Source organism: Adiantum capillus-veneris, chromosome 12, assembly GCF_014529385.1.
Source record: "Adiantum capillus-veneris isolate H3 chromosome 12, ASM1452938v2, whole genome shotgun sequence".
In the NCBI taxonomy this organism is placed as follows: domain Eukaryota; kingdom Viridiplantae; phylum Streptophyta; class Polypodiopsida; order Polypodiales; family Pteridaceae; genus Adiantum; species Adiantum capillus-veneris.
In genome coordinates, this window is record NC_140942.1 from 31,136,218 (window position 1) to 31,155,204 (window position 18,987).

Below are 18,987 nucleotides of genomic sequence, written 5' to 3' on the forward strand. Positions count from 1 at the left end.
TTTTCCTCTTTCACACACACTTCTCCACTCATCATCCCCACCTCTCTCACCACTCCTCTCTGCACCCTACTCACCTTCTCCTCAACCTTGAAGAATAAGAAAAACTATGGTGAACTCATACCTCCCACACACAATTCCATTCCAAAATTGACCACCTAGTCTCATTTTTCCTCCTCCAAATTACCCATATCTATCAAAAAAACCACAAAATTCAGCCTCTTCTCTTAAAAGACAGCATCATGGTGGTTGATTACTCAGCTTCAATTACCTTGTCTCTCAAGGAAGGTCAAGAGTGGAGAAAAAATGTACCGTCAAAGCTAGTGGACCGTCAACAAGCGTCAAAATTGGCCCTACTCAAGACACTTGGAGCATCAACCTTGTAAGAAATCCACCTTTTCTTACCTCTTAAGAGTTTTTCTTCCTTATTTGTATCTTACATGGATACTCCCATTGTAAATATCCAATTCCATTTGTAAATTAATACTAACTCTATTAACACTAACCCACTATGAAAAGTCCTATCACCTCCATTTCTCTCCTCTCTCTTTCCCCACCAACTTCTTGATAATTCCAAGCAAAAGAAATTAGGTAAATTGATGAAAATATAACCCAACCATGGTTAGAGGAGTAACCCTAGCCTTCAAAATTGCTATAAAAGGAGGGTGTAGCTAGCACAAAAAAGGGGGGAGAAGAAAGAGCACTATGCTATAGCTTGAGAAGCCAAGATCAACCTCTTGAGAAGGAGCTCTTGAGTGGAATCTCATTGGCATTAGGCATATGTATGTGTTGTATTAGGGGTGATTAGCAAGGGAACTCTATGCCATTGTAAGAGAGAGTGATCATTAAATTGAGAGTAGGAAATTTATCATTTCTCCTACTAGAGTAAGCCCAACATTTGCTGAATCAAGGAGGGTGAATTTGGACTAAGCATGGATACCTTGTCTCCCTTCCAACGTGAAGTCATGGACAATAATGATGTGTAAGTGTCTTGGTGTTTTATTTAAGTTCTTGATAGCTTGTCTCCGGGTATTGTTATCAATTTAGCCATAAATCCCACGAGCTGTAAGAGGGCGACAGGGTGGAGAGGACTCCCCTGGCCTTAAGACAGTGATTTGGGGTGGCTTTTTTCTTGTGATGTGTTGTGGTGTAATTTACTCAGGCTATGTTGAACAAATACTAATCTCACTTTGATTGGTCATGACAGATTTGTAAGAAGGCATTAGTGCAACAAGCACCCCCTTCCCCCTTCTCTCTCTTTCTTACATATATATATTTATGTTTGCTTGATCATTAACGATACACTTCAAAGCAGCCCGAGCACCATCTCTCTCTCTCTCTCTCTCTCTCTCTCTCTCTCTCTCTCTCTCTCTCTCTCTCTCTCTCTCTCTCTCTCTCTCGTGTTTTAGTGTGTGAGAGTGTTCCATTGGTGTTAGGGTTAGTGTCAATTCCTTGCTTGTTTGTGGGTTGCTCTAACGATTCTCCTCTTTTGCGTCCTAGTTCGCTCTTAAACTAGGTGGTGCCCCTTGTGTAGTTGGGATTTGGTTGGGGGTTTGTTGTTTTGGTTTGTGTTGTGTTGTGCCCCAGCCCCATTGAGCAGCACGGGAGCCTTGAAGGGTGTCTAGAGGTTTCTCTTCTTGTTGCCCGCCCCGGACTGTTTCAATGTAAGCTTGTGTCCAATAAAATTTCCACCAAAGTAAGGCATACGTCTTATAAATACCTGGATGACCAGCACTTGGACTATCGTGACTTTCAAATAAGATTTGGCACCTAGTGTCTGAGTCCTTTGGCACACATATTCTACCCTTGTGGAGTAAGTAGCCATCATCAATGGAAAAATTCTTCCATCCCTTAAGCTCTTCCTGAGTAGGGGTGGAGCTCTGTGTGTTGGAGATTTTATTTGTGCGTGCAGAGACATGTGAGTGTGAGGGTTTCCTTTTTAAAACTGCACTCCACACTTTAGCATAAGATTGATTTTGTGCACACTTGCCATGTAATGACTTCAAAATTCCACTCTTTATTTTCGTGAAAGTAGTGAATTAATCTGAGACATCCGACTTAGTGCATCCGCTACTACATTATATCACCCTTTGAGATATCCTAGCTTACAATCATAATCTTGAAGGATTTCTACCCATCTAGCTTTACGGTCCGTCAAGTCTGTTTGAGTAGTGAATCATTTTATACTATCATGGTCAAAAACTACTTCAAACTCGGCACCATATAAATAGTGTCGCCACTTTCGTAAAGTGTGAATTATGGCATAGAGCTCTCTCTCATAGACATAATAATTTTGTTGAGCTCTATCTAGGTTTTTTTTTTCAAATGCTATAGGGCTTTCCTCTTGGAGAAGTACTGCACCAATTGATTTATCACTAGCATCAGTCTCTACACAAACGGCTTAAGTGGGTCAACGATTGTTAGGATGGGAGTAGTGGTTACAGCTACCTTAAGCTGTTCAAAGCTGCATGTTTGGGCTTCTTCCCAAGAAAAGGTCTTACCTTTTGCTTTAAGTTGATCCGTCATAGGAACATCAATTTTGGTATAATCACATATATACTGTCAATAAAATCCAGCCATGTCTAAAAAGATTTGAAGCTCCTCAACCGTGTTGGGATGTGGCCATCGAAGAATGGCAATGACCTTGTCAGTGTCCATTTTGATGCCAGAATAAGTGATCACATGACCGAGGTAATGTATCTGTGTTTTAAAGAAATTGCACTTGCTTTTATTAGCATACAGAGCGTGAGCTTGTAGCTGTTCAAACAGTAATCGTAAGTGCTCAATGTGTTCATCTTCAGTCTTACTGTAAATGAGAATGTCATCAAGGAAAACCACAACAAATTTTTCAAGATAGGTATGTAAGACACTATCCATGAGTGTCATAAATGTAGTTGGAGCATTGGTTAAACCAAAAGGCATAACCAAAAATTCAAAATTCTCGAACCATGTTCTAAAGGCAGTTTTAGAGATATCTTGCAAAAGGATACGCACTTGGTGGTATCCTAAATGAAGATCTATATTTGTATAGTATCTTGCCCCATGGAGTTGATCAAACAACTCATCCACTCAAGGTACAAGATACTTGTTCTTGATGGTTATGGCATTTACTCCGAGATAATCGACGCACATGCGCATAGTACCATCTTTCTTTCTTACCAATAGAATTGATGATGCCCAAGGCAAATAGCTAGGTCTAATGAAACCACGAGTGAGGTAGTCAGCCAACTGACTCTCAACCTCCTTGGCTTCTTTAGCACTCATACGATAAGGTGGTTTACTCATCAGTTTAGTGCCTGGTGGCAGGACATCTATGCCATGTTGGGCATCACGTGTAGGGGGTAAACCCGGCGGTAAATCACTTGAGAATACATCACTATACTCCGTGAGTAAGTGAGTCCGTGCAAAAGGAGAAAGTAAACTAGAGTTATGCTGGGATGGAGAATCTTGTAATTTTTGTAATGTTTGTTTTACAACAGTTGTACGTTGCTCAATAAAATTAAAATTGAGAGCACTTTTCTCTTTAGAATTGTTAACACTTTTCTTATCATTAGAATTCATTGTACTTTGCATACTATTTCTAGAATTCACAGCACTTTTCTCTTAAGAATTCACAAGACTTGGAGACAAGCAGTAACATAAAAAGACTTCATCTATTAAATTTTCTTTCTATAAAATAGAGAGCTCGACTGTACATATAAGAGGTGCATATGGTATATTTTTCTCACCAAGCAAAAGCACCTATTTACCATTGGCCATAAAGGATAAGGATTTGTGTTCATAACTAGTGTGCAATGTATTTCCTAAACCATGCACTCACTCCCGTCCTAAAACTACATCAGCACAATCTATGCTCATAACTTGAAAGTCAAGGGTCATCGTATGATCTTGAACAATAAGCTCAACCCCTTGAACTGCCGTGTCCCATACTTGTTTATCATTCCCAGACATCTGTTCTACCACCAACTTGTGGGAGCAAGGAGTCTGTGTAAGCTTCAATTTCTTTACTAGCTTAATAGTTCAGGAAGTTATGAGTTGCACCATCATCCACTAAAATACGAGCATGTTGTCCTTTAATAGTGCCATGCATGCAAATCAAACCATGGGGGCCAAAGGTGGGATGCCACATTGAAGCAGACACACAACACTTCCATATGAAGAACCTCTACAACACAATATTTAGGAGATGAATCTAATGTGAGGCATTGCACCGTATGCATGGTCTTTTCTTTGCCTTGCACAGGAGGACAATACTTCTTATTATGTTGGTCCGAAAGACATTTGAAACACAAATTGTGTTTCTTTGCACACTTGAAATCAACAGTGCTGAGAGACCCACGTGGAGTATCTCATGATTGCTTAGGCTTCTTAGCCTCTTGTGGGTGTGGAGAGGTAGATTGTCTTTTATTCCTCTTGGAACATATGGGAGATCTACCTTGCCATTGGCTCTTAGCCATATTGCTCTTAGCAAAATTATTCTTAGAGTAGGGAACATTTCCCTTCCTCTCTTGTTCATCATCATATCTTTAGGCATAACCGATGGCTTCTTCCAAAGTTTTTGGATGCTGGGTCTTGACATGGAGACGATAGTCTTTGTCAAGACCCCTATTAAAACCCCGTATATTTTGGAATTCATCTAGACCTTCTAGTTTTAATATGATTTCCCGATACTTTGAAAGGTACTATGTGAGAGAGGGGCCAGCCATGTGGCGTGCATCCCATGCTAACCAATTCTTATCTTCTTCATTGGAGACCAAAAACTCTTTGGAGAAGGAAGCTTGAAACACAGCCCAAGACGGAGGACAAGCATCTATTGGAAATGTCATCCACCACTTATAGGCCTTGCCTTTAAGAGATAGATTTGTTTCCACAGCCATCTTTATATCCGGGTGTGTCTCAACCTATGAATATTACTCCATTTGTGTAAGGACGTATTGACTGCATCCTTGTTGCGATCACGCTCTTCCCCGTGAAACTCAGGAATGGTGATATTCTTAAGCAATGCATTGCTACCTTTTGCATATTTTGAAGAACTTGTCTGTTGGACTCCTTGAGTCATGCGAGCTTGGTTTCCTTAAAACGTGTCACTTGTGGCTCCTTGAGCCGTCTATGAATTCATAAATTTCACAAGTAGCTCAGTAAGATTTGTAACATTTGCAGTGAGTGCAAAGAGGTTGCGTTCAAGTACGCTTTGGCGATTTTCCAAAGTCTTGAAAGTAGCCATACCTACAAGGCCATGATCTCCTAGATCATCATCGTCATGCAAATTAGTGTTGAAAGTATCCATGGTGTCCTGATTTTGATCTACGTGCTCAAAATCAAAAGTGTGTGTAGGTGGGATATCCTCACTGGCCATGATAAACACACACTTATTTCAAGAGAGAAAAAGAACGTCAACTTGTACCTTGTAAAGCTTGAAGTCTTTGTGTTTTTTATGCTCGACAATTTGCGTTGCATGCGAACCTCGCCTTGCAAAAATTATAGTACTTCACGTCGCATTCATTCTAAGAATACCTTTGTTGATTCTTCACAAAAACTCATCGTTATTGTGAAGGCTTTTCTTCACGTGTGAAGCTTCCTCCTTGAACAAAAATGAACTGTGGAGGAAAACTTGCTTTCCTCCAAGAAGTGAAATCGAAGGGTGAAACTACTTCCTTGAAGTTTGAAGCTTTCCTTTTCCTTCAAGTTTTCTTGTTAACACAATTATGCTATCTTTCCTTGATTTACACAACAAGGTTCAATAGCTTGGATGGTAAAGTGCTTGCCTCTTACCCTCATGGGATGGGTTCAACCCTCCTTCATGTAAGGTTTTAGAGGGCCTTCCTACGCGCGTAGCGAATGGAGCCTTGATGCCGATCGAGTCTTCCTTTGTCGCCCGTTGTGGAGAGTGTAGTTGGGGCTAGAGCAGCCGGTTGTTGTTGTCTATCTTCTTTTGCTGTGCAGCGGAGACGTTGTTGTCTCTATCTGCAAATTCTGGGAGAGAAGCAACACGCCACATGCACATGCAACCCGCTTTTCCTCTTTTCCCAAAAATAGCTCAGATATCAGTGAAAGGGAGGTGGTAATGCATGTGCTAGTCTCCACCCAACCGTGCTATCTTATAGCCTCCCCCTAGTGTACACACTATCTGGCCCTGCCGCCTTGCCCATAGGACCCATGTCCTTACACTAGCTGATGCAATGATGTGCGCATCTGACCAATAACACATCGTATCCCATAGGATAAATGAGTGTCCATATAGGCCTGTTTGATCACATATCCATCCTCTGTTAGTTGGAGAAGATGCTCTCCTTAGAAATCCATCTTCATGTCCAACTCTTGTATCAACTTTATCCATGTGCTTCTGGTATCTAGCTGAATCAACTCCTTGTATATAAGTGTAGTGATCTCTATCTGTGTGAGTGATAGGGAGGGTGCATCCAAGGAGTACTAGAATGGCCTTGCCCGTAGGATCCATGTCCTTACACTAGCTAATGTGATGACGTGTGCATCTAACCAATAGCACATTGTATCCCATAGGATAAATGAATGTCCATATAGGCCCGTCTGATCACATATCCATCCTCTGTTAATCGAAGAAGATGCTCTCTATAGAAATCCATCTTCATGCCCAACTCTTGTATCGAATTTATCCATATGCTTCTGGTATCTAGCTGAATCAACTCTGTGTATATAAGTCTAGTGATCTCTATCCGTGTGAGTGATAGGGAGGGTGCATCCAAGGAGTACTAGAATGGAGGCAGTCTATCCATGCTAAAGCCATGTGACTGAAACCATGATGTCATCTACCATACCATCATGTTGTGTCCCCTTGTAGCACTAGCTGTTGGGATGACTCGAGGGATAGCCAAGCATATCTATCTTTATGTGGAGGTCCCATAACTTATGCATGAAGGAAATTGATCTAGTAATGGTCTTGACTATTGGGGGTGGGAGATAGCTAGCTCAGCTCAAATAATCTCATGTGGCACTGAGTACTTAGCCTAAATCAACCAAGAGATCATAGATACTTGAGGCCTCTCCATGCATCTCCATCCCTCAATGCTATGGTGGTCCACTAAGGGTCCTCAAATTTGAACTCCATAAAGCATAGTTGAGGCCACTAGAGTGTCCTCAAATTTGAACTCCATAAAGCATAGGTGAGGCCATTGGAGTGTAAAAAATCCACATCTTTGTTCGACGTTCTTGAAATTGAACCTACGAACACATCTTCTCAATCCTTCCAAATCTACATAAGCTCTCATCAATCTAGTCTTTGTTGCTCTCTTCAATGAAAACATCAGTCCACTGGAAACTACCCCAAGAGAGTTGTATGATTCTGTATACTCCACTTTGTATTGGCCATATGTAAAAGTGGGTGTTGACCTCCTGACCCACTGTTGTATGGTGTTAAACACCATAACCTTGGTTTTTCCAGGGTCATAAACAATCCACTATCATAGGCAAATGTGTACAAAGCATCTAAATGACCCTGCATCCCATATGAGGAGTCAAAAATCAACACAATATCATCAGCATATAACAATTGTGAGGTCCATGTCCCTGCCAATTGTGCTCCTCTATCACCATCCCTCTCAATGTAGTCCGCAACCTCATCCACATACATGCCAAATAGTGTAGGAGATAGTAGGCAGCCTTGTTTCAACCCAATAGTGGAGCGAGCCAAATCGAAAATCCCCTCTACAGTACGTGCATGCCCCACTACTACTGACTTGTAAAGAGCCATGATTCCCCAAAACAACTCTTTGGGTACCCCCATCTCCTGCAGTGTGCACATCAATCTAACTTTGGTCACTGTATCGAAAGCTTTGCAAAAATCCACAAAGCAACAGTAGAGTTGTCTCCCACGTGATCTCCCCTCCTCAATAATGGCTCTAAGTGTCAAAATATGATCAAGAGTAGAGAAACCTCTCTTGAAACCCACTTGTCTTGTCGCACATACACCCTCTCTCTCTACCCAACTATTGAAGTGCTGCTCAAGGATGGATGCATACAACTGTGCCAATGTGTGTCCAATCATTATAGGGTGGTAGTTCCCAGGCTCCATAGGGTCCCTTGACTTGAAGATAGGTACGATAGTAGTATCAAGTAGGCCCTTGGACATGGCAAGGTTGAACATCACTACTAGAATCTCTACAAGCAGATCTCTGGCATGTATAAAATGTTATGCTACTAGGCCATCATTATCATATGCTCTCCTAGTCTTCATATTTTCAATGACTTTCTTTACCATCTCAGTAGTAAAGAAAGCACATGTGTGTGGGCATGGCTATGGTGGATCCGAAATAGGTCATTGCCCCGTGATTGTGTAGAGAGATTATGCATACTGACCCCATACCTTTGTAGAACTGATGACTGGTGAGGGAGAGTGTTCATGGACAGGTTTCCATGCCTTGTCTGAATCCTCGATCAAAAAAGCTGATATAAATCCTATTCTAGTTGAGCTATAAATTCCCTCTTCTTTTGTTATACAAAACATCGAGAAGCAATCCGTGACTGTCTATGAATAATGACCCCTAGAAGTGCCTCTCTCTGAATTTGGGTTGTGGTCTCTCTGCACTCAACATCATACCAGCTATTTTGGGCCATGCTCCCAAAACATCAGCATTGGACAAGCTCAATGTGTGGGTATGCCTCTATTGTTGTATCTTATAGTGTCTCTGTCAATATATAAGTGAGCTCCCCTAGAGGTCTCCCTCATGTCCTTTGCGCATAAGCGTATGTAGATACCATCTATGTAGATAGAATCAGACTCCAAAGTAAAAGTGTATCAAGCATGCATAGATGTGTGTGCCAGTTGAGATGTGCTTAACTAGCATGATCTACTACTACCCCAATAGGCCTAGGCTAGATTGTAAAGTCAAGAATAGAGAGTATGAAACTCAGCTGAGCCAAAACATAATCCACGGTGCTAGCCCCATGTCTCATTATGTATGACATATAGCTATAGGAAGCATTGAGACCTATTCTTGAGACCCTTTAGTAGTAGAAGCACACAGGTTATATATATATATATATATATATATATATATATATATATATATATATATGTATATGTATTTCATTTCATCTCACCAAACCGTGATAATAGCAAGACCCCTCTTTTAGAGTTAGTGACCATTGCTCAGCCGGTGGTACCTTAGGACCATGATACGTGGTATTAGTTTAGTATTTGATTATTAAAGTAAAATATTCCCATAAACATTGATCTAATTATCTTTTTTCTAATTCATGCACGTAGTGTCCCTTGTAGACGAGTCCAATTGCATACTTCTACACCCTCAAGACCTTCTCCGACCCTAACACCCTATCAGTCGGGGTCCCACATGTCTTCCACGTCCTCACCAGGACCCGGTTCTAACCACCAAGGACTCTCTTGAACGTGTATCAACTCTTACAATGTCATACGCAACATTGACACGGATGGGCGGATTGTGCCCAACAAAGGTGGATGCATGTTTCAACAGCACATAGGGAAGTTGTAGAAGCTGTACATGCCTCGACTACACATAATTTGGCCGTGCGTATCTATGTGTTGTTTTAATTGTTTCATAACTATTAACTTGTTCTAATCTATCTTCTTGTAATGGAAAGATCACCTAGATATAGACAAAAAGTTTGTGATTGCTTAGCTATAGCGAGAGTTTGGCGTGGGATGGAACTTAAAAGAATTCCTAAAGTGGCCAAGATTTTACGACATAGACGGGACAATGCACAGCTAGTCATTACTCTCATAGTTTAGAGAGAGAGAGAGAGAGAGAGAGAAAGAGGGGGGGGGGGGGGGGGTAGAGGCTCAGACAATACCAAAACAACATTTCTTCACTACACCCAGAAGTAAATCAGCAAGCATTGAAACCAGTATTTAAAACCAAAGTCAATTGGTTAGGTGCATACCCCAGGTATGGATAGTAAGGGTATCTATATGAGCTCCAACCATTGTAGCTGGGTGGCAGTGGTGGTGGGGATAGTGGGGGAAATGCTGGTGGCAAAGATGGTTGCATTGGATCAAGGTTAGACAGCTACACCGTATTCCTAAAAACTCCCCCAATCATAATAGATGGCGGGGAAGGTTGCCAGTTGGAAGCTCTTGTACTTTGTTATGTTGGAGGAGGAGGAGGTACCACTTGAGGCATCACAGGAGGTAGCATTTAGTTCATAAATTATTGGAACCTCTACAGCATCCATAGATTCTATTGTGGGTGTTTGAAAGAATGTCGTGAATGAATGTCACAAAGCTCTTTGAGGAGAACTGCAAATACTCTACCTAATCCATGAACACCATGTGGTCTTAGATTCTTTATGGCTTATTCCCTTTAAGAAAAAGAGATGAATATGGGACACGTAATGGCATGATGCAAGCCTAACTCACTCCTAGACACATAATGGGTGGACATCAGGCTCACCTCCCATCCATAGAGACAATACGGGCTCACCCCCGAGCCTAGGGGCCTACAGTCAATGACCTAGCCTCTGCCTCAAGGGTCGATGTCCCATACCACCGAGCCCATGCCAGTACGAGTGTGCGGGTAGAGCTACCAAGGGTCTAGAGTCCAAGTGTGGTGATCACACAAGATGATCGCAAATGAGACTCAAGTCCTGGTTCACAATTTTTCTCTCTTCCCCTCTTGCCTGATTGATGATTATAAAACTTAGGACTATCCTCTGGCACCCCTTGTAACAAGTGGGAACTACCTTCCATAACAACTTTTGTGTGGAGATTTTCCATCGTGTGAGAACCTTTATAAATCCATAGAGACAATACGGGCTCACCCCCGAGCCTAGGGGCCTACAGTCAATGACCTAGCCTCTGCCTCAAGGGTCGATGTCCCATACCACCGAGCCCATGCCAGTACGAGTGTGCGGGTAGAGCTACCAAGGGTCTAGAGTCCAAGTGTGGTGATCACACAAGATGATCGCAAATGAGACTCAAGTCCTGGTTCACAATTTTTCTCTCTTCCCCTCTTGCCTGATTGATGATTATAAAACTTAGGACTATCCTCTGGCACCCCTTGTAACAAGTGGGAACTACCTTCCATAACAACTTTTGTGTGGAGATTTTCCATCGTGTGAGAACCTTTATAAATCGCCTAACTTATTTAATGAAATGGGTACCACCCAAGGTAAATGGAGTTCCGCTTTCTCTGCACCTTCCTCCCCCCAACGTTGAATCGATGGTGAGCTGATCTCATCGATCTATAACCAATATATGTGTCTGGCTCTATGTACCCCCTTAAATGCATTCATATCTACTGCTACTTTCCCCCTTGCACCAAAACAATGGCAAGCTCTTTGAGCATCCTACCAAGGTCTATATACTCTTAGCACTTGCATACTAGGTGTTTGTTGCCCCTAAGCATGGATTATATAGCTGGCTAGTAGGATTATGTGCTGATATCAATGTCACTTGGAAGATGATGCCCTGATGGGGTCCTATCACAATGCACCACCATCACCTGTATAAATGGTGAGGGAACCCCGTTTCCCTCACTTAGCCTTGCTATACTTCTGCGAGTGTGAGTGTCAGTGTGAGGATTCTTGTGCTTCTTTTGGTTTGGCATTATTGTGTCGGCTTTAACATGGAGCTAGATGAAAACATTGTAGCATCACACTCACATGTTCTAGGGCCAAAGCATGTATTGGTGGTACCAAGAAGGGGTGTCTTGGACAGCCCTTTGGTTAGCACTTTACAAGCCCTATCTTCATGTGTTACATGTAAAATAAACTAGCATGTTATTTATCAATGGATAGATTTTTTCATGTAGAGTCTAAAACTATAAAGTACGATAAGTTTAGATTTTTTTGTTACTTGTCTCCATATTTTTAAAGGATATCACCAAAAGGTGCAAAAATTGGTACCACCAATACATGCTTTTACCCTCTATTCTGTTTGTTGAGACTTTTGCTGGTCTTTTTGATTCTATAGTTACTATTGCCCTCTTGCCACCAAGAATGTAAAGGTTTGTTAGCTACTACATGGTAGTGTTTATAACTTCTTGTTTGCAGAAAACTGGTCTTCTGTAGATATTAATGATTTTGGCATATGACACAATTTAAAATGTTGAAAAATAAAGGGTATTCACTATCATATGCCTCGTATCACTGATATATTTGATGTTGTTGTGGTCATGTTTTCTCAACACTTATGGTTTGTAGGCTTTGGCCTCTCAACCTATGGATTGTGAATTCAAATCCTTGTTGGGTCACACTTTAGAAGGACACCTTGTGCTCATCTAGTGTTCACGTTACTAGGGCTTGCCTTTGGACACTCGAGTGCATCCTCCTCCTAGGGTGAGTCACCAAGGAGGAGGTTCCTAACTGGCTGCTACTATGAGTTCTCTTCGTCGTTAACAAAACATGGTGCATCAATTAGGTGTTCATGTTGATGCCTACGCGTGGCTCTTGCCTGATGGTACACGGCCCTTGCCCGACCATGTAACATAGCTAATTTTTGGAAGGGATAAGCACCTCCCCTGTGGGCCCTTTGGTGTGTCAAAAAAAAGTACTTATGGTTTGTGACTATGATTATCGACTATCTTAAGGGTATTTTGATACTAATATGGCTTACAAGCCGTTACTAGAACCTTATTCTAGCCAAGGATAGAAAGTATGCTCTGATACCACTTGTGAGGACTATACCCAAGGACCATCAACTGCACCATCTCCAAATGGATACACCACAATTCCTAACATCCCTCCTGCTTGGGACTGACACCATGACAGTTCTCCTCCTACTCTTCAATTCCAACTCAAGGGGGTGATAACATTCACTTTTTCTCATATGGAACCCTTAACCCCAAAACATCTTTCCTTATTGGTTCAACTTTCCAATCAAAGTCATCAAATTAATTCGAACTCTACCTTCGAGGGTCAAATGGTGGGAGTTCTCTAATTTACCCTTGGTTCAAGGTCACTGATGCCTTTTTCTCAGTTATGATCGAGCACATCCGCAATGAATTCCCCTAAGATAAGTGTAATCCCCCGTTCCCAAATTTGATCCCCACTCCATAGATCGGAATCCCTTTCCTCGTTCTTGACTTAACTTAATGGACAACATAAAATTGGGTTCAAATTTTTGGCCAACAATAACCCTCCGAAATCCACCCCCCCAACAAACCATTTGGATAAATTCACATTTCCAAGGTAGTACTATGATACTAGAAAAACATGATTCATATCAAGTCAACCAAAGAATACAGAGTCAAGCATTTGAAAGCAGCATGCAAATTGTTGCATACCCTTGCAAACATGCATTTATCAGGTCATTCCTAGCTCTTTCCGTTTTGTTAGAATATTTTATTATCTTTTTTCTTTAGTATTATTAAAGTTATCTAGTTATTTTCAAGCATTCGTATATAATTCTCCCTTCATTTCCTTATCCTCGTCCTAGGCCTTGGATATCTTGTCTCAATTTCCAATTATTATTTTTCTTTATCTTGTTTGGGAAAAGCTTATAAATTTAATCTACCTTAAGTTTCTTCGAGATAAATATTATGAGAAGCAGAGCAAAGGTCTGGTTGATGAGGACAATTGTGGGATAGCCCATTTAGGTTCCTAGTCTTTCCAAGATTCTTTTGTAATAAACAATTAAAAGAGTTACTTGACTTCGATGTGTTTTGACTTGGAATGAGACACGGGGTTCTTTGCTAACGCAATGGCACTCTGGCTATCACAATGTAACAATGAGTCTGGTATATACCAAGGTCTCCTACTAGACGAGATAACCACACAGCTTCCTTACTGGCAATGGAAACTGCAACATACTCAGCCTCAATAGTGGAAGACAAAGTGCAATTTTGGAGACATGATCTCCAAGAGACTGTCGCTCCAGCAAACAAGAAAACGTATCTAGATGTGGATTCCTAGTGTCCATATAACCCGCATAATGCAAATCAGTGTATTCGACTATGGATGCATCATTGTTCCCAAAGAGTTAGCACTTTCTGGTTGAACCCTTGATGTATCTCAAGATATGTTTCACTGCTTCCCAATGCTTGTTGCTTGGATTTTCCATATATCTATTGACCACTCCCACTGCAAATGCAATATCTAGTCACATGCTAGCCATGGCGGACATGAGACTACCAACTGCCGAAGAATATGACATCTTTTTCATCTCTGTCTTTTCAGCATTCGATTTGGGGAAATCATTCTTGCTAAGTTTTACATATGCAGCCATTGTGGTACTCAATGTTTTTCCCCCTTGCATGTTAAAACATTGCAAGACCTTGTGAATATACTCTTCTTGTGATAGTTCAAGTATTCCACACTTACAATCTCTCTTGATACACATACGAAGAAAATAATGTGCATCACCCAAATCTTCCATGAAAAATTGCTTGCTTAAGGCATCCTTGAGAAGTGCAATCTCATCTTTGGACTTCTCGGCTATAAGCACTTCATCCATGTACAAGATTAGAATGATGAGGGAACCATCTTTCAACCTCCTTGTGTACAAGCAGTGATCCTCTTGGCTTCGTACATAGCCTTGAGATTAAATGTACTTATCAAACTTGATGTACCATTGCGTTGAACCTTGCTTTAGTCCATACAAAGATTTCTTGAGTCTATAGACCAATTTTGCCTTTGTTGGCTTCTCAGGTTTTATCTCCAAACCTTCTGGTTTCTTCATGTAGACATCCTCTTCAAGATCATCATGAAGAAACATCGTTTTCACATCCGTTTGGACCAATTCCATGTCCTCAATGTTCACTAAACCAAGCACACGACATAGTGTAGTCATCTTGACTACTGGATAAAAAATCTCGTCGAAATCTATACCTTTCTTCTGGTTGAAGCCTTTAGCAACCAATCTAACCTTGTATTTAGGATCGGGATCTTCTGTCGTGTACTTCTTCTTGTACACCCATTTTCAAGGCAATGCTTGTTTGCCCTCAGGTAACTCTATCAATCCCCAAGTTCCATTGGCTAAAATTGAGTTATACTCAGATTGCATAGCTTGTTCCTACTTCACGTTGTCTTCCATTTGAATAGATTCTTTGTAACAAGTGGGCTTACTGAAGTCAGTGACTAAGAAATAGTCCAATCCTGGCTCAAAATGCTCAAGTGCATAAGATACACGCGTAGATCTTCTCACTGCATGACTACTGGATTTCGCTCTCTCTGGAGCACTACTAGCGATAGGAACATCATTAGTAGATTGAGTTGATTTTTCCAAATTTGTGGAGGCATCCTCAAATATGACTGTGATATACGGCCTCTTTAACATGATATCTATGCATTTTAGACTCATTGAATATCACTTGTGAGCTGTGAATAACCTTTCTAGATTCTGGGTGCTAGAGACGATATTCCATCTCTCCATTTGCAAATCGGAATAGTTTAACACAGGCAAGTAGCCCAAACGTTGAAGGATTTTCATTCCTTTTTGGCTCATATGGCTTAGCTGGCTATGCCACAACTCAGTAGAAAGCTACTCGGCTACATAGATAGAACTCTCTTTGACTGAAGAGACATATAAAGAGTACAATGAGCCAGATTTTTGACCTTTTATGACAACCAAATTTTCTTTACGCACCATCCAAGAACTATTGCCAAAAATAGTAGTATAGCCTAGAGCATCAAGCTGATCAACTGACACCAAAGTCTTAGTAAATTTAGAAACATATCTGACTCCACAAAGCATAAATTCAGTGCCATTTGTCATGCATAACTTAACATCTCCCATACAGCATATATCAAGCTGATAGGAATCTCTAAGCTTGATTGAACCATGCATAGTAGCATATGTGGAGAACCATTCCCTATGGGGAGTAACATGGGAACTGGCACGAATCAATCATCTAATTTTGCGCATAGCGCTCATAAGAGCCAATAACGCATTTGGACTCAAATCAGCAGTGAAAACAAGTACATCCGTGGTTGCTCCACGTCAAGAACAATCTATAGAGGTGGATATTCAACCACATTGATCTCTTCTATCTTGACACTGCTCTTGGGAGCGTCAAAACTTCACAATAGCTTTTCCCTTTTCACATTGGAAAGCATGGAAATATTCTTTTAAATGGCCTTTGTTACCGCAATGATAGCATTCTACATTTCTCAAGTCACGACCGCGACTCTTGCTAAGATTTTGGAGATCCTTACGATCCTGTGATGTGCTATACTCCAATTATCAATTACCCGAACGGGGCACGCAGAGGTCCATCGTGTCCCAAATCACATTTCGGTTCATTCTATGCCAAAAGAGTGTCTGCTATCCGTAATGATACAACAGCTTTATGATTTCTGTGAAGCGTTGTTGCATAGTTCACGTGTGTTGATCCATAGTATTTCCACTCCTAGCAGTTTCTATGTTGCAACCTCTTCAATTGTTTTCTGAGCTTCACAACCCCCAAAGGAACACATGGCGGGGTAGGAGCCTCCCAATAGGCTAAAATGACAATAGCCTTGGCAATCAGGTCCCCCCAGACGCTTGCTTGTAAAGGAGCAAGGCGTGTGATTTGAAAGTGATAACCAAAGAAGCAAGCTTCCCTAGGGCCCTCTTTGTAGAGGAGTGATGTTTGCCCTAATGCAAGCACTTTCGCATTCTCTAGAATCTCATTTCAGCCAGCTATTTCTTTTCTCTTTTTGAAAAGAAAAGAATGGAATGTTGAGAAAGAGCTAGTGCCTAACGACACTTTCCTCGACAAAAGTGGAGAGTACAGGCATTTATCATGCCCGACGGAAGAGAGGGACCTTAGGCTCCTGAAAGAAAGTGTCGGTAAGTACAACGTTGGTCGAGGAAGGCCTTGGTCTCTTCTCCACAAGCCGGAAATCCAACGTCAAGGGGAGATCACATTGGTCCTGTACCCGTTGGCCCAATGGAAGCATCCACTCGGATAGTAAGGAAAGGTCAAATGACTACAACATGTCCTAACTAGCAGTTTTTTAGAATGACAACAGCCACGTCATTCTACCTGGTCGAATTAAAACTATTAATTCGAATGATTTCCTAGCTTTTTCTATCCTTTACGGCGTTCCTTTCTCCTCTCCTCTTCACATCTTTAGTGGGTCCGAGCTGTCAACTATGTATCTCAACAATTCTCAATAGATATAGTGGAAAACTCTTTTCACATATCGAGGTCGAAATGGGATCAAGTGTTTCGTGTTTTACTAGGATGCCCTGACAAAACAAACACCCTTGATTAAGAAATAAAATAGTGCTGACGACAAAAGCTCCTTAAAGAGAAAATGCAAATATAGCTAATAGAAGCCTTCGATTATTTAATCGCTACCAACTCCACACTTCTCCCCTCGCACAGTTAGCTTAGCCGAAGGAATTGACTTTATCAACTCACGTACAATTAATGAAAAAATGTTAGCACCTCCCTTTAATATTCCCTCCAGGCACATGTTCCCCTATGACTACCATGTTACAACCTTACCCTAGTCACTGACCTAGCCATGATATGCGCTAAGGGGACCACCCATACCAAACTTGGCCACACTCGACGCCGAAGGTGATCTATGTTTGATGCTTTGGGCAAACTGTTTTTCAAGGTGTGACGGGCGATGTGTATGGGGCTCGGGTATGTATTTCGTGGCATGTTGAGTCGCAAATTACTAGTAATTCCATCTTCATGTTCTCGAGTTGCAGAGAAAATTTCAAACTCATGAAATCTTTATGGATTTTCTCAGCCTTATGGCCTTGCTTCCTATTGTAATTGCCACTGTAGCACGTGTATAGCCTAGCCCATAAGGACCATGAGGACTTGATGCCATGCCCACCTTCCTCCATAGTAGAACTATAGGTAGTCTCCTGTCAGTGCAAGTTTCCCCGCTAACAAGTAAATAATGGCATTGATCCTTTGAGAACCACGACACAAGATGACAACAGCCATGTAGCACCTATATGAACTTCCGTTTCATCCCATTAAGTACAAGCACACTTGTTCATATGTCAATGTTCATATGTCACGAGTTGGTAAGGTTTTGCGTGTTGTATCAAATCAAACCAGATGCTCCATTGCTTGTGCAAGCCCCCTTCCAATTCCTTTGAGTTCCAGTCATGCGACTATACTTTCCAGGAGGAGTGTTTAATGAGTTAGTTGAGCCCCCGATCATCGGACCAGGATGACCACTCATCATTACGGCATGGACTAGTAGGGTATCTAATCATGTTTTTTCCCAAAGCTTTTGTACCCTAGCATCAGTAAAAACCTAGAAACCTACCTTTGCTACTCGAAGTTACTTCCTATATCCCTCGATTTTATCCCTACCACACGAAGTTGCACTCCCCTCTATCCTACTCAAGTGAATTGGTTTTGAAAGCATTCCGCCAGTTGGGTTGGCACGTTTAAATTTCAACTTGATTCATTGCCTACGTGTCCTTTATGCCTAGTCATTCCCAATAACACTAGCCCCTCCTATCTTACCATGGCTGCTATAATGGAATTAGCCGGGGCTTCTTTCTTGAGTCTTATCATCATCGTCACTCGACGAAAGAGCTTTACAAGCAGCACTACCCTTCCTCGCGTTAGTGCGATATTACTGAATCGAGCTTTTGAACATTGTCCAATATTTTCTACTTCTACCTCCCTATGGAGTCTCGGCCGTGTATCAGTCCCAGTATGGCTGATCGTCCAAAAAGATCAGCTAAGCATCTACGGCTTGGTGAGCCTTTACCTAACTAACTACCTAATACTACACAGGCTCATCAAATAACGTTTTTTAGCTTTATTAAAGCTTGGTTTTTTACTTTCATTTCTTCGGGATTCGGCCCAAATTGTTTGGCAGCTATAAGCAGAAAACAACATTGAACTTATATGTGTTAAGCATATCGCCAGCGTTCATTCTGGGCCAAGATCAAACTCGATTTTTTTTTAAAAGGTCAATCTTTGTCGTTGATGATCTCTTGGTTGGTTACCAGCTCTTGCCAATAACCAGGAGCAAATTGGCGGTCAGCAAGGCAAATCATCTTATGCCTCGGGATTGGGGCCTAAGGGGGTTAAGCATAATCTCAGATCGACAAAGCAATGCTCAACTAAATAA